Here is a 13,018-nt window from a genome sequence, read left to right on the forward strand (position 1 = left end):
AGGATGAAGATGGGAGACAGAGATGCTGCACACCAACTACTTCTCAAAAAATAACAAAAAAAATCAAAAAGCTTGTGGATATTCATGTCAGAGACTTGCCGAACTTATATTCCCGCTTCCCAACCTTTAATGTCAAAAGCTGCCTTTAATACCCTGGCGTCTTGAGAGGTTCAGGCGGTGCCGCTCCTGTACACAGAGAGAGGGAGGAGGAGAGAGGGATGTGTACGTCTAGAGAGAGAGAAGGAGGAAGAGAGAGAGAGAGGGAGGGAGGAAGAGAGAGGCGTGGCAAGACGCTGCTAGGTCTCAAGACATTGTACCCGGGTTGGCACGCGGACTACAGGCAGCGGTTTTCGAGAAACAAGTCCGGCCTAACTGGCTTCCTGTCGCCTGATGGCTGTAGGGCTTCATTCATTTCTCGTTTGTTGAAGTTTCATTCAAGTGGTTTCTCTCAGTCACGTGACGAGTTGCACCCAGAAACTTTCAGACGATGTGACGTCACTTTGAGGCGTTGACGACCCAATCTGTCGGTGCACGGCACCCGTTTCCTCTCACTTGTAGGAAATAAGGGAGGTTACTGTACGCGAAATCATCGATATAAAGGGAGGTTACTGCTTGTTTACGTGACAAGCAAGTGGCGAGTGTCACAAGTCCGACACGTGATGCCTGTGACGTACATGAGCGGAAAGCACAGAATCTGGCACTTGTACCGTTAAACCCTGTAATAAAGTTCTGTCGTGGAGGAATACAGTTTGCACTCATTCCCACTTGCTGCGATATTCTGCTGCTTCATCGGACATTCTTCAACGCCTCCTCCTCCTCCCCCTCCTCCCCTCCACCCTCTCCTCCCGGGGAGCGGATAGCCGAGTGGTTACAGCGCTGGCATCCGAACTGAGAGCGCGCTGGTTCAATACCCGATTAGTGCAGCAAAGTTCGCCCAGTCGCCCCAGCTGGCGGCATTGGGTACCCGACTCCACAGAGGGTGGGGAAGGTGGGGCAAGGGAGGGACAGGAGACGGACTGACCCCGAGGCGGCGTAACTCGGGCCGCACACCGCACTACGTGAATTCCTCAGGCCGTAGGATTACAGCGGCACGTCATGACTGACAGTCACGTGACTCACTTACACATGAGAGAGGTAGGTGAGAGGCCCTGACGCTGCTCACGTAATGATGAAAGGCGCAGACATTCCTCGCAGCGCCACTTCCGGTCTGCCACAGCAGCTCACACGGAGCCGTGCCTGCAGCTACAGCTTGCTGCGTCTAGTTCTCAGACGTTACAGGCTACTACAGACATTACACGCTACTACAGACAACTACCTCTCAACCATTACAGGCTACTACAGATAGTTCTCAGACATTACAGGCTGTTACAGACATTACAGGCTACTACAGATTAGTTCTCAGACATTACAGGCTGTTACAGACATTACAGGCTACTACAGATTAGTTCTCAGACATTACAGGCTGTTACAGACATTACAGGCTGCTACAGATTAGTTCTCAGACATTACAGGCTGTTACAAACATTACAGGCTACTACAGATTAGTTCTCAGACGTTACACGCTAATACAGACGTGTTACAGGCTACTACAGACAACTACCTCAGACATTACAGTTTACTACAACAACTACCTCTCAGACATTACACGCTACTACAGGCAACTAATTCCCAGACATTATAGATATCAGATACATGCTATATATATATATCAGGTACATGCTGTATATAGTGATAGTTATATGCTATAGATATATATAGATATCAGGTAATGCTATATATAATTATATACATATATAGAGAGAGATAGGTACAAGCTATAAATATATATTGTCTTTTAAAATTGTTTAATAATTATTGTTTTTTTATGTCAAGTTCTTTAAAATTGTTAATTTGTTTTGATGAAGTTTACAATATTATTTGACGGAGGGCTTTGAGTGGTTTGTATAATGAAGTAGATGAAGAAATAATTTCTACTTCGACTGACTCCTGTACAATCTAACAACAGTCTGAACAGACAAAAAACTGACGGAAAAATTTAACTTAAAGAGGTTAGAAGGATTAGGAGTGAGAACTTACATTAACGGGATTACATTGGTTAGAAAAAAATATCAAAAGGTTTTCAATATCTAGTGTAAACAAAAGACTGAATACAGATCTGAGTGATGAACAGACATCAACGGTAGACATGGAAACGGACGTTTTGTCCGCTGGTTCATTACCTTGTATGCCTGTATGTCTAGGGTTCCACATGAAGGTTTTTTTTTATATTTTTGTTTCAATAAAAATTGGAGAGAAGGTGGTAAATATCTGTCAGGAGAGGACACGTGATGTTTTGCGTTGCCACCGTTTACAAAGAGAACGGCAGACAGATAAAGTTGCAATGAAGACGGTAGTAACAGGGAGAGGTCATGACCTAGGAGTTGGCGACATCTGCTGTCAAGATGAGCAGTCAGTAGCGAGATGTTTGGTAATGGCTTTGTGGGAGTGTCAGGAGGGGACATGCTTTACCCCCAGTCAGCAGCTAAGGCAGCCAGCCCTGTAAACAGATGCCACGTGCACGGAAAGAACAGCGTGCCCGAGACGAGATCTGAACTCAGGACAGAAAATCCTCACTGGAGGGTTCTAAGGATAACACAGTAGATGAAGACTTTTCTGACAGGAAAAGAATCTTGTGGCGTGCATAGGGTGCTAACTGCCCCAACTAGTTACTGCTACTTGCTCGGTGCTGTAGAGTACACGAACTGTAGAGGACACTCTACCCGCTCCATGGACGCTTGTTGCAGTCTCACACAGCGGTTCAAAGAAAGACGCAGATACCCGAGGTCTACTGGCGTCCCATCTACTGTAGGTTTCACAAGATGTACAACAGGTACGAAAACAGAGTTGCTCAGCGCAGCTGTGGTGAGGTCCACAAGGAGGATGGACCAGCAGAACTGTGAACAACAAGTCCGACAAGTCCAACCACAGACCTGAGACCTGTGTCCCTCCCTACACTGATGGCCGTCCACTGCGCCATGCAAACACCCGCACACTGCTGGCACCGGCAGGCTACAGCTGACTGACAAAGCAGAACAGCAAACACTAATATGAGTGCAGTTGAAATCAAATGTTCATCCCCAGGGGAGCTTACGTCAAGTTGCACGATGTCAGAAGAAAGAAAGATGGCGAGATTAAAGAGGGAAAGCTACCATTCATCAAGAGAGGGCCGACTTGCCACGTTTTGTCAGTCAGTGGAGGGCCTTGTCGCACAATCAGATGCCAGCCCCGGTCCCCCTCGCCTTGACTCGCCAGCCATGGAGCAGCAGGACCAGAAAACTCACTCACATCACGGAGCAGAGGTCGCTTATCAACTTCCTCCCTGACCCTCCTCGCATTTATCGATCTGCTGAAAGCCGTCGACAAAAGATGGAAGGATGAAATCCTCGTGAAGCCCCAGAATGTTGGCGTCACTGACAACACGTCACTGGCCACACGTCACTGACAACGCGTCACTGTAACACGTCACCAGCAACACTTGGTGTGGCGACAAGGCGTAGTGGGGTGGGGTGTGGACGGTCAGATGGGAGGCGGGGGAAGATAACTGGTCTTCCGCAAGGGGATGCGTTATCTCCGCTGCTTTTTTCCTGAATCCTCTGGACAGACGCGACAAAGGAAACCCACATTGCATTAGAGACGATGATGTAATGCTGCCATAGCCTCAACTATACGTCACCAGTGAGTGCAGCTTGCTTTTCTGAATTCACTGGAAATTACCAGCTACACTCTGCGGTCCTCAGTAACAAGATCAAATGTCTCAGCCTCACAATTTCGCCCTCAGAATCAAGATAAACTGTGTGGGCGCATACAGATTCCCTCTATCACCGCCACAAGAGAAAATGTCCGAAAGCAGTAACTTTTTACTGTGTCCGAAGTGACAGGGACACGTCCACTGGCTACACCCATCGTTCTGTCTCAATGGGGTGGGGGCGGGGTAACCAGCAACGCTGTGAGCAAACTTCAGATGACTGTCGTTACAACAGATAACTAGGAGGTGGGGGCAGAGTCAAGCTACCAGTAATCATTAACAGTTCTCAAACATTTTAATGGACTCGAGGCCTCAGCATCAAACTTCGTGGACTGTGTACCCAGCCCCAAGATACATTTCACAGCCGGGTGGCTAACGGGGTGTCAGCTAAGCTGCTAGGGCCAGGCGTTAGCCATGGAGATATTTGATCATCTCGTCCATAAATCCCTGCAAAAACAGTCACTTGAAGAGAGCTCCATCAGAACTCGACCTTTCGAACTTTTCTGCTTGAATTTATTCAAACATGAGAAAACTTGCCGCTAGCGAGTCGTCCCCGCAATATTAGTGAACTCTTTCTGTAGTCGCTACAATCAACATCATTTGTCTGTTGCCACAGCAACAGCAACAATCAGGCTAAACATGTCCACGTGGACACAAGGATCGGTTACAGCAACAAGCAATTACTCCACTCTTCCCATGGTGCAACACCATTCGCTAGTCCCTCAGCTCCGGGCTGTGGGCGGTACAGGAGACAAGACACAAGAGATAGGCTACAAGCGATAAGACACAAGAGACAAGACACAAGACACAAGAGACAAGACACAAGAGCAGAGACAAGACACAAGACACAAGAGACAAGACACAAGAGAAGACACAAGAGACAAGACACAAGAGAAGACACAAGACACAAGAGACAGACACAAGAGAAGAACACACAAGACACAAGAGACAAGAGAAAGACACAAGACACAAGAGACAAGACACAAGAGACAAGAGACAAGACACAAGACACAAGAGGTGTCAAACTGTACGCAAACGACGACCACAACAACTGGCCTCCGCCCAGAAGATGGACTTGTTGAGGGTTTGTAGTCTCAGCGGAAGTAAGATGGCGACGCGAGCTAAAGAGTGAGACGCTAACGTTTTCTCGTGTGTGTGAGATCGGGTTGCTAGGGAAAAACGACAGGAAGGAGGAAGGCGGTTATAAATAAAGTTTCTTTCTGATGTTTGTTGGCCACCAGTCGTCTGGCATCCGGCTCGGGTTGCGACGTGCGCAGGGCTCACGTGATGATTTAGCACCGCCAGCAACGTGACACCACGTGCTAGCCCCGTAACAAGACCATCTCTGTCTCACCCACCCCACGAGTCACGATAGCAGGACTGGGATCAGGACCCGGATTATACGATGTGACACATCAGCTCTGACAGCGGCACAGAGCTACAACTGACCACGTGAACACCTCACCTCACGTGTCAGCAAAGTGTCAACGTCTTCAGTCATGTGACCACGTCATCACACTCTGCCTGTAGCACTGACAATGACAAACATATCGCGATGTATGACAACTGCAGAATTATGTAAACATCTCTACTCATCAACAGACTAGCGTAGCTCTACCATGTCATATACCTTCGGTGAGATGAGCTTGTAATGTGTGTTGTGTGTGTGAGATGAGCTTGTAATGTGTGTTGTGTTTGTGAGATCAGCTTGTAATGTGTTGTGTGTGAGATGAGCGTGTAATGTGTGTTACAGATACAGTCTAGTGGTCAGCTGCATTTTAGTGTTGCGATGCATGAGTCTAGTATTCAGATATATGTTGTGTCTACTGTACAAGATAAACGTGTTTAGTCTACAATATAAACGTGTCTAGTGTGAAAGATAAACGTGTCAATGTACAAGACAAACGTGTCTAGTCTAGAAGATAAATGTTTCACGACTGCTGGAAGTAGAGGAAGCAGGATGTAAGGAGTTCACGGAGTGTAGGTGGCAGGTGAACAACACACCACACCTGTCTCCTTCACCGTCAGTTGCCGTTTGTCATGTCACTTGTTGTAGGTCCAGTAACTGACGGCAGGTGAGTTTGTAGTCACTGACCCTCGTGAACCCGGCTACTGGCGGCTGCTGGTTCCTTGTGGTTCCTGGCTACTGACACTGCATGCAGTCACTCCGTGTCACTGTCAATGTCGTGACACTGCATGCAGTCACTAAGCCTCCGTGTCACTGTCAATGTCGTGACACTGCATGCAGTCACTAAGCCTCCGTGTTACTGTCAATGTCGTGACACTGCATGCAGTCACTAAGCCTCCGTGTCACTGTCAATGTCGTGACACTGCATGCAGTCACTAAGCCTCCGTGTTACTGTCAATGTCGTGACACTGCATGCAGTCACTAAGCCTCCGTGTCACTGTCAATGTCGTGACACTGCATGCAGTCACTAAGCCGTGTCACTGTCAATGTCGTGACACTGCATGCAGTCACTAAGCCTCCGTGTTACTGTCAATGTCGTGACACTGCATGCAGTCACTAAGCCTCCGTGTCACTGTCAATGTCCTGACACTGCATGCTGTCACTAAGCCTCCGTGTCACTGTCAATGTCCTGACACTGCATGCAGCCACTAAGCCTCTGGGTGTGTGTCACAGTCCTGTCTAGCCCACGGCAAGATCTTTATTTCCACATTGAGAGAAGAGAGAGTGGTGAAGAGAGACTTCAGGGGAGAGGAGGACGATGAGTGCCAGTCAAGGGAGGGACGTTAGCGGTGACGTAGGCCAACAGCACGTGAGAGGTCCTCCAGCTGACGGACAGAGCCTGGGGCCGGCAGTACGGCAATGACAACGGTAATAATCACAGCTGGCGGCTTGTAGCAGTCACCTCGTTATAACAACAACAACAAACAACGACGAGTCGTGTGACGACCTCTCAGTGGATGAGGTTCTTGACATCAACGACACCCGTCACCTGTGGTTTCTGTCACCTGGCGCTTTGTTAGCGGCCCCTTGTGACGTGCATGACAAAACTCGGTGTTGGGTTAGACGTGATGTCTGCTCCTGCTGTCAGACAGGATGACGTGATGTCTGCTCCTACTGTCAGACAGGATGACGTGATGTCTGCTCCTACTGTCAGACAGGAAGACGTGATGTCTGCTCCTACTGTCAGACAGGAAGACGTGATGTCTGCTCCTGCTGTCAGACAGGAAGACGTGATGTCTGCTCCTACTGTCAGACAGGAAGACGTGATGTCTGCTCCTACTGTCAGACAGGAAGACGTGATGTCTGCTCCTACTGTCAGACAGGATGACGTGATGTCTGCTCCTACTGTCAGACAGGATGACGTGATGTCTGCTCCTACTGTCAGACAGGAAGACGCTCCAACACCCATTCTGTCTCCTAGCCCCCCTCACCTCAAACAAATTCCACAAGATGTGAACGGAAGCTCAGCCTACAAGACGACGACAGAGACGTTTCGTCAGATTCGCGTTTTCGGCGTCGGATGTGTGGGGGCAGTGGTGGTGGTGTTGAGGGGGGTGGCGTGGGGTGGTGGTGGGGTGGTGTGGCGGTGGGGGTGGTAGGGTAGTGGGGTGGGGTGCCCACACAAGTGAGCAGCCCAGAAGCGGGTGGCTGTGCGAGTGAAGAGAAGCGCGTGGTGCTGCCCCCGCACGTGCAGTCGATACAGCGCGCAATTTAACTTCCGCCTGGCAGATCAGAAATTGTCGTCTGCACGGGAGGGTGGGGAGGACTGTGAAGGGGGTGGCGGAGAAATCCTTGGAGGAGTGGTGGTGGTGGTGAGGAAGTGCCGCCGGTCGATACAAGGAGCTGTAACGTCACCGGTATCTGACAGTGCGTTACTACTCATTACTAATTACCGTGACGTTCGCGTCACAACGTCACACGCATGTCACGACCACCAGCGGCTAGTTTGCTCTTTCAATGTCCACTTAACTGTCATGACAGTCCGTCAGCCCCCTGCACCCCGTAGTTACCCCGCTTGTTCTCCTGAGATTTCCTGGCTGTTGTTGGTGAAATTCAAAGTTCACACGATACAAACACAACATGAACAGCTGTTCACCGGTGACATGGAGTTGTGACAATGTCTCCAGATCACGTGCGTTCATCTCACAAGAGGAACAAACAATAACAAAGAAGTCAATGCAAAGAATGCTGCTGTCGTTTGTCGTTCGCTCAAATTTATACTCACACGTTGCCATCGTTTTTTGTAAACAACTTGTTTTATTTACTTGTTTATGTTTACGATCATATTTGTGTAAGATGGATATAGGTATATTGCGTAATTTGTTGTAAATGTTCTCTCAACTGTCCTGGCTCTTGTCGTGAGCGGTCCGGTGGCGCAACGGTTAGCGCCTGTCACCAATACAGTGAAGGTTGGCTGCCCAGAGTTCATTTCTCGTCTCGGGCACGCTGTTCTTTCTCTGCACGTGGCATCTGTTTATAGGGCTGACTGCCTTGCCGTGATATAGCCTCAGTTGCTGACACGGCGTAAAACACCAATCCCCCCTTGTCGTGACATAACGTGTCATGATCAGTGATGTAGTGATGCCACGTGACACCGTCCAACAGACAGCAGTCCCTGTCGGCATGGAGCTCTTCATTCACCACTCAGCTCTAGGTCATGGGTCACATCCGGTGCTTGCCGCTCTAGTGACATGGCGCTGCCGTCCCAAACTCTCGCTGCCAGAGTCTGCCCAGCGGTTAGCTGAAACCGCGTGACGTCACGTGCTTTTAGCGCTAACCTGATGTGCGACGTAACCCCAGTTGCTGACGCGGCCAGCGGAGCCCCAGGGGCTGATTACACCGCTGCTGGTGTATCTGGTGACGTGACAATTGTGTTAGCGGCCTGCTGAAGTGCTCGCTTATGTCACGTGCTACAAGCGCCACGCCGTGCTCATCTCCACCCTGGTGACACACAGTTGCTGTGTCATTTCCCATGACAATGATTACCCCGGTTAAGGTTGATGGACAGTGATTAGCAGACAAACGCCTCGCGACCCGCGTGTCGAGCGTTGCATGATGGGAACCCTGCGCGAGAAACAGGCAAACGGGGGAAAATAGACAAACCTTATCTCATTGCTGGGAAACCGCGAGAGACAAACATAAAAGCAGGCAGACGGGAGTTGGGGAGGGAAGGGAAAGAATGAGTCAAGATAAAAAAAACCTGAGATGACACCGGCAAACAGGAAGGAAATAACAGCAACATGCGCGCGCACCTTCTTTGAATGTCTGGTACTGATTGTCTCTCACCAGCCTCCTGATAAAAAGCTTGCAGCGCTATCTGTCGGCACTAAAGATGAACAACACCCCCGCACAGCTGACTGGTGTTTGTCATTATGCAGCTCCCTTTACCCCAACGCACCGGGGGGATGGGGAGCAGATCCCCTACAGCCCCGAGCCTCGCTGACAAGTTAATCGGCGAGTATCACGTGATCGTGTGACGTCACAGGGGGTGCGCAGAGCCCTCGGAGGAAACGTCAAGCAAGTACTATGTCGTAAAGCGGGAAAAAAGTGCAGAAAGGAGTGGAGGGGGGGGGAGGGTTTGATGGGAGGTACATGGCAGGTAAGACCAGCTGAACACTTGCAGCAGAAAACATGGCCGTCCTTTCAAGCGGCGTCTAGCGCGTGCAGCTGCCAGGGGCCAGAGAGGCTGATGGGACTTTGAGATCTGGCAGACTCAACACAAGTGCAAACATCAACTGACGCCCGACGCCACTTGTACAGGAAATCCTCGAGTTCATTAGGAAGCTTTTTAAACCCAAAGTAAGCCGCCATCAACAGAAAGGTCACGTGACCACACGTCACAAGACGTCTGTGCGCGCCGGTACCGGATGAAAACACAACAGCTGCGATGATCTGCCTACACACGGGACCAACGCTCAACGCTATGATCGCAACAGGCACGTCACAGGAGTTTGAATGAACCTCGTGTGTGATGTAACACGAAACAGCACGCTGTGACGTGCGTTAGAACAGTTCGTCACTGTTTAGGGATATCGTTTCTTTTGGTGCCAGGTATAACTCGTGATCACGCGAGACATCTCTTCCTGCCACCAGGTGCAAAGATGTATGTGTACACCTGAATTTCTACTCTCGCTCTCTCACGCACACACGCACACACGCACTGTACAGCGCAGACGTCATGCGGAGAACGTGAAGCACACTTACCTTGCCAGCAGTGCTGCCACCTGACGAGCTGCCTTCTCCACTCAGCCACCCGTTTCACAGCGCGTCCTACCCTAGTCTCTCAGTACCTGGCCGGTGACTTAGTAAACATCTCCATGGCAACGTGGTGTGGCGTAGTGCGTAGTGCTGGTCATCACGAGCTTGTCTGTGGCCGGCGCTGCAGCGGCTACCTGTCAGCGGATGCTGCCGGCGGCTCCAAACTTTCAAAGTCCTGTCGGCGCCCATCAAAAGTCGTGTGCCGCGCGCGCGCGCGTGCGCCTCGCTAGCTGACGTCACAGGGAAAGGAGCGATAACCGCGGGCCCCCGGCGCACGCACACCGCGAGCTGGCCTTTATCACACGCAGCACGTGCTGACGGCGATCCCACGCTCGTGCGCACGCAGCAGGAGTGGATGTGCGCATGTCCGAGGGGGAGGGAGCGAGAGGAGGAGAGAGTGGCAGACGACTGTCCTCATCACAGTTTGGCGGCGCTTGAATGGGCAGCGGACCCACCCCTGCCGTCTCCCCACCCCCCTCCCAAGTGTCGGAGGCTCACCATCATACCTCAGCGAGCCCAGCATCCAGTGACGTCAGCCCACATGCGAAGCAAACAGCTGCTGAGCCTGAAGGCTCCAAGTCTCCACCACGCCTGACCTCTGACCCTCACGGCGTGCATTTCATCGGGCGGGGAGCGCCAATCAAAGGCCGAGCACTCCGCCAAGCCCGTGGGGAAGGGAGGTACCGTGTGTGTGTGTGAGCCCCTGGTATTCGAACTCACGCCCCTTAGGTTGTAACAGACCGCAACTGGACTGTAAATAGTCTGACAGTCCACACAGTCCACAGTTAGTGGCAATAAAGTGGACTGATGGTCACAGTCACAGTGTGTGTAAATAGTTACAGTGGGACTGACAGTCACAGTCACAGTGTGTGTGTAAATAGTGAGACTGATAGTCACAGTCACAGTGTGTAAACACTTACAGTGGGACCGATAGTTACTGTCACAGTGTGTGTGTAAACACTTACAGTGGGACTGACAGCCACAGCCTGTGTCTCTGTGACTCTGTAAATAGTTACAGTGGGACAAGCGGGTGTCAGACCCAGTAGGTGACATGACACCACAAGCCCTGTCATCTGCTGCCCACTGGTCTCCTGGCATGTGTCTGTCTCCAGCCGCTTGTATCCCTGGCTGACATGACATGGCGAACGTGGCAGTGGCAGTGGTCACAGCTCTGTGCAGACAGTGATGACGATTGACGATGACACAACACGGTGTTGACGAGGTTCGCTCGCTGACAAGGCTACAGATGTCACTGAGGTGAACACTGTAACGTAGCTGAGCACTAGACTGTATCTTCAACACTAGAACATGATGTAACACAGGTTCATTGGTGTGAGCTGTGACGTGCCTGGTTGGGTCAGCCTGTAGTCGGACAACGTGACAACTGTACGTCACTAGCACAGGTGTGTTGTGGTGGGGGCGCTACGTGCGGGTGGAAGGTCACATCAAAGTACAATTTAAAACAATAATTTCTATAAAATGTTGATTAGTAATTAGTTATCATCAGCTCTAAAGTCAGCCTCGTCTCTAACACAAGAATCTCATCTAGAGGAGCCGAGAGTGACCCTGGCCACCAGAGGTCAGTGCAGCGAGGTGCACGTGCTACGTGTTCACAGTGGTGAGACCATTACAGCGCCACCCGCTCTCTGACCTCCCCTACCTTACATGGGGGACCCGCCGCTCCACCCGGTATAGGGGGCGCTGCTGACAGATGTTAGTAAATGTCAGTAAGTTAAAAGACTTGTCCTGTGAAGCGTGAGTAGTGTTGGTGCTTCTGCTGACATTGACTTTTACCAGTTTTTTTAATTTCGAAAGTAATTATGATCAGTTTGCTTTCTTCTGTTCAGTACTGATTTAAAAACTCTGTTACAAAGTTTCCTTGGATCTTCATCTTTATCGAGCGCAGACGACAAAAACGTTTCAGATATATTGATGTTGACTAGAAGTCGAATATGGATTCGCTTTGTTCTCGCGAGTTTTCTGATCACGTGACAAAACATCTCGCAGCAACGTGAGAAATCTTGTGAACGTTTTTTCAGCAGCGATGTACAGATTATAATCATCGAGGTAAACATAAAAACATAATTAAAGTTTCTGAAAAACGAGACGGTCTCATCTTGCCTGCCGACGACATGTAGACGAGCGGCAGGAACACTCCTCTTAAACCAAAAATCACTTTCTTTGATCTTTCTTGGACATTGTTGTCGTCGTCAACTGTGGCTGGAGTGGCAGCAGATGACGATGGACATCGCGAGTAGCGGCGAGTGGAGGGCGGGCCGCCAGACTGGACTGGAGGCGGTACTTGGGACAGCAGCTCGTAATGAGTAATGGGTAATTAAGCGTTGATGACATCTCACGTGACAGCGTCCAACGAGCGCCATGACGTCATCATCATCGTTGTCGTCGTCGTCGTCGTCTTGCAGCAGCGTGGTGGACACGGTAGGTGTCTGCCTGGGAGGTCAGATAAGTGGACATGGACGCGGCAGATGACTAGACACAACATAAGACGTGGCAGATGACTGTACAGTTCCTCGTCACAATGCCGATGTCTGCTGAACGTCAGGCGGCCCCGCCAGGTACTGGCTGCTCTTCAAACTCTTACTGGCGGCCGTTAAGTCACGTGGTCAAGTACTGTCACGAGGTCAGGTCAAGTCACGAGGTTCAGTCATGAGAAACAAAATTAAAAGAATAAAAGACTGAGCGCGTAAAGACATTTAGATAATTGTCACAGCTGTTCAATGACTTTGCAGTTTACAGCCCTTGGCCGTTGCAAGATGTAACATGTAAGATGTAACATGCAAGATGTAACATATTGTAACACACCCGCCACCGACTGCGGACCTCACGAGTGTCACACAGGGCTGTGACAAAAGTTTGAGGTCAGGTCGGTGTGTGTCTGAGACTCACCAGACTCCAGACAAAGTGGGTTACAGGACAGCCATCAGGCTTGAGACAGGACAGGACGTGGTCAATGCCGTGTGACGTGTGGCTGCAGCCCTTGACTCGCT

At 50.4% G+C, this 13,018-nt stretch overlaps 1 protein-coding gene across 1 annotated transcript in view; it reads right to left on the reverse strand.

Annotated features, from left to right (window-relative positions):
- Positions 1-10,418, reverse strand: part of LOC112570948 — a 52,815-nt gene extending 42,397 nt beyond the window's left edge. The window contains exon 1 of the mRNA XM_025249700.1: positions 9,957-10,418. The gene's annotated coding sequence lies outside the window, so the exon portion shown is untranslated. The remainder of the gene's footprint in view (positions 1-9,956) is intronic.
- Between the last annotated feature and the right edge of the window lie 2,600 nt (positions 10,419-13,018).

This window comes from Pomacea canaliculata, linkage group LG8, assembly GCF_003073045.1.
Source record: "Pomacea canaliculata isolate SZHN2017 linkage group LG8, ASM307304v1, whole genome shotgun sequence".
Lineage (NCBI taxonomy): Eukaryota > Metazoa > Mollusca > Gastropoda > Architaenioglossa > Ampullariidae > Pomacea > Pomacea canaliculata.